Source organism: Helicoverpa armigera, chromosome 3 (genome assembly GCF_030705265.1).
Source record: "Helicoverpa armigera isolate CAAS_96S chromosome 3, ASM3070526v1, whole genome shotgun sequence".
Classification (NCBI taxonomy): domain Eukaryota; kingdom Metazoa; phylum Arthropoda; class Insecta; order Lepidoptera; family Noctuidae; genus Helicoverpa; species Helicoverpa armigera.
In genome coordinates this window covers 13,573,319-13,577,168 of record NC_087122.1, presented here as the reverse complement: position 1 = coordinate 13,577,168, position 3,850 = coordinate 13,573,319, and the positions used below count along the sequence as shown (strand labels likewise).

Here is a 3,850-nt window from a genome sequence, read left to right as displayed (position 1 = left end):
CAAACCTAAGTCTGGCTATGCGATGGTGCGGGAGAAGTTCCGGGCCTCGAGTTGGTCTTCGATCACGCAGCTCCCGTTCCTCCATCCTTCTTCTTATTGTGTGCTTACGGACGTTGACTTCTCTTGCTGTTTGCAAAGGCTGGCGTATCTCTAACGCAGTGAGAAACCGATTTTTCATTATTGCACGTACGATAAATCGGTCGTCGTGCGCCGACGAACACCTTACACCGCCAGTTTCTGGTCTTCTTGTGTAAAGGCCAGTCTAGTCATACATTTTCTATGCATATTTTTTACATGTATGCGGTGCACTTAAAGTTTCAACAATCTTCCACTGCGTACGCCCTTGACGTCTTAGCAACACTACTTGAGCAACTTGAGCTGCAGTAAGGGTAATTTTCAGATCAAATTGTGAATAAAAGGGAAACAAAAAACGATCATAATCATTTTTTTTTTTGGAACGTGCTTAGTACTTCGGCAATTTCTATCTGAATTTAAACTTAACTTTCTGCTTTGTGTTCCAACAACGTAATCTGTTTCTAGTGTTATAAAAGTTAAACAGACACACATTTTTCTGTATTTTAATTAACAATTATGAAATTACTGACAATATGTCATATGAAATTAGAATTTACAACGGCTATCTGGGCTGATATCTACTTGTGTTTGTTTGGGCCAAATTCCGTGCCGCTGAGTGTACTTGTAAAGACTAGGTAGACGAATAATGCATCTTTGTTGAGTACAAAAATAAATCATAGTTGGAAAACTGCCAATATTACTGACACCAAACAGTATTTTCCTCTGTACAATCGCCAACGTCCATACCATGTTGAAAACACCGGTTCTCGTCCGATCACCGAAGTTAAGCAACATCGGGCGCGGTTAGTACTTGGATGGGTGACCGCCTGGGAATACCGCGTGACGTTGGCTTTTTGCTTTTAAGACTCTCCTTCTTATGTTTGACGCTTTCATTTAAATGTGCAAAAACTAGCAAAATATGATTTTCTTTTTAAAAACAACTCAAAAAAGGCCTGACTTTGTTTCTAGATTGAATTGTCCTACTGCTGTGTAAATAAAGCCCTCGAACTTTCGTCTCCACACCTCTCACATTCGAGTTTCCAAAAAATGGTTTAAAAAAACCTGCCAAGTATACCATCCCCATAAGTTGTCCCTTTTAATGTCCGTCACAGTGGAGGGTCACAAAAAGCGTTTGTCCTTCATCAGAGCCCAACGATTTTGTTCCATAGCCCATGTTTTCAATACCACAGCCCATTGCGTTAGGAACGAGGTGAAATACACGATAAAATGCTGCTCATTTTATAGTTTTTTCAGCACCGGGATACTTGAATTGAAATTCAAAAAAATGAATTGTAATGTCATGTACATGGTGAAAAACCTTTTTAAATCTTTCTCAAAGTTGAGATTTGTATGTAAGAAACTAGTACAATTAGTATAATAACATTAAATTATTTGTGATTTTGGTCTTGCAGTGTGTAAAATAATTTTGATAGCATTTTTAATCATTACCTCTCAGACATGAAATAATAGCAACAAGGTATTTGATACCTACGCATCAAGAAGATTCAAAGCTATGTGTTTATTATATGTATTTAAGTTACATTGACCCATGTGAGTGTTGAACATAGAAATTAATTTAGAAGTTCCACCTGATTGTTCAACCACCACAAACGATAAATTGTTTAGTCGAACCCAACTACAGAACACTTCACTTTTAATAAAATCACTTTTACTAACAAATTAAAAAGTTAGTTACGCATTGATTGATAATATTAAAATCATATTTGAGCTTATAAAGGCTTTTATATTCCCCTACAAAGTTTTGTACTAACTTTGAACATTTTCCTCTCTTACATCGCTTCCACACTAGCGGATTTTCTTCGCGCTTTTCCTTACGCAACTTAACACCTGACTTCTGAGCAATAAAATCCTGTTGCGCACTTTCACGTGTCGTCGTTCGATTCGTTGGTTGCCAATTATTTTCAGCCCGGTAAATCCGCTAGTGTGAAAGCGCTTTCAATGTCACGGAGGGTTTCAACTTGTGTCATCCTTCTCCGCTAAGTACTGAGCCAATCTTAAATTACCATGAATTTTATTAAGGTATTTTAAAGTTTGCCCCCAGCAAATAAAATTATCTTGCTACGCGCCAAATCATCTAACCACGCCAAAATAAAGATACAACCGAATTTTACCGAATATAATAAGGATAAAAAAATAAGTGCCGCCACGAGAAGTATAATAACTCTAGTTTATCGTAAAAAACGTAAATGTCATTTTACGACATGAGACGTTTTACCAGGGGATGGAATATAAAAGAGAAAATAATAATCGTGTCGCTAAATTCATAACAAGCTTGGCAAATTGAAGTTTGAAGCCCAGAAGTTTAGTAGAAGCCTGACAATGAAAAGCCTCCACCATTAGGCATGCAAATAACTTCCATGGCTGAAGAATGGTTATGTGAATTAGATACCTGTCAAGCTATACCTAGGTGGAATATCAGTAAATAACTTGTATGCAATATCGAGTACTACACAGAAAATATTCCGAAGCAAAATTCACATTATGTTCACGAAGCTTGTGTTCGTTTGTCATGGAGTTACGAACCTTCTGCGGTTCAACTCCCCATTGCAAAAAGCGTGCCAGTGATAAAATTTAGTGTTACTTTCTTATATTTTCACACGTGTACAATTGATAGCTTGACCTTGAGTTTACAGAGAAATCTAGAGATTTATTTCCTTGGCGATTTGCCAGCAGCACGAGCTTTGTGGGTACACCAATTTTCCTCAATAATAGGTTTGTATACAACACTCGAAAAATGGATCCTGATATTAATTTATTCATTGCATTCAATTTAAGCTTGAAAAATTACATTATAAAGATACCAACCTAAAGGAAGCATAGACCTTCTTGTCCATCTGACCCTGTCCTTATTATATGCTTTTTAATAAAAACCTACCTGAAACAAAAAACAAAGATTATGTCCATTATTACTGCATATAACTAGCAAAACATCAATAAGGCATTACTGTGCTACATCTTTTAACAATAAAATATTTTCATGTCAACAACTGATTGATTATGTAGAAACTGAATTTCCCTAGACAGTCTAGTTCTCAACAACTACATGCTTCCCTTTACAAAGCAGGAAGCTTCCACAATGACGCAGAAACGTAATAAGGTATACAAATTGAGAGCTCATTACAAGGTATCGTAATACAATTTGGCTCGGCGGCTGCAACACAATTTCCTCAGCCAATATGTGAAGCCGTCATCCATCATCCACGCCACGCCACGCCACGGAGCTAATAGTCTGCCTATATGAACTTCATATTGCGCCGACGGAATATCAAATTTAGTTTTCTAAATTAGGTGTCGTCATAGGATACGACGACATGACGTTATTGAAAGGTTTGGTTGATGAGACTTACTGGTAACAGTAACTTTGTTAGGTACATTCAAGTAGGTATAAGAACTTTTAGTAGTCCTCTGTTGATAAATTTACCTTTGACAAGGAAGACACTGTTTAAAATCATCCTTCATGTAAAAGAATACAACACAAAACATAATATCATCTTAAAATCTTGAGTCACGCAAGAAAAGAAACAGCAGGCCTTCAAATCACGACACTACAGCTAAATAACTGAAATTAATAGAATAACAAACTTTTGGCTCCAAATAATTCGAATAGCTGTCTCCGTAAACTTGGCATAGACCTAGATCTAGCATACCTTGAATACCACAGATAATAAACAAACATATACAAACTGGCCGTCTTCGAAGTTCGGTCGCGTTCGAAGCACGCGGCGGTTAATTTGCCCAATAATAGTGAACGCTT

At 37.0% G+C, this 3,850-nt stretch overlaps 1 non-coding gene across 1 annotated transcript; it reads left to right on the top strand.

Moving 5' to 3' along the window:
• The first annotated feature begins 808 nt into the window (after nucleotides 1-808).
• Nucleotides 809-927, top strand: LOC126053783 (5S ribosomal RNA). Its single transcript, XR_007510465.1, has one exon. It is a non-coding gene; the product is annotated as a 5S ribosomal RNA (ribosomal RNA).
• The last annotated feature ends 2,923 nt before the right edge of the window (nucleotides 928-3,850 follow it).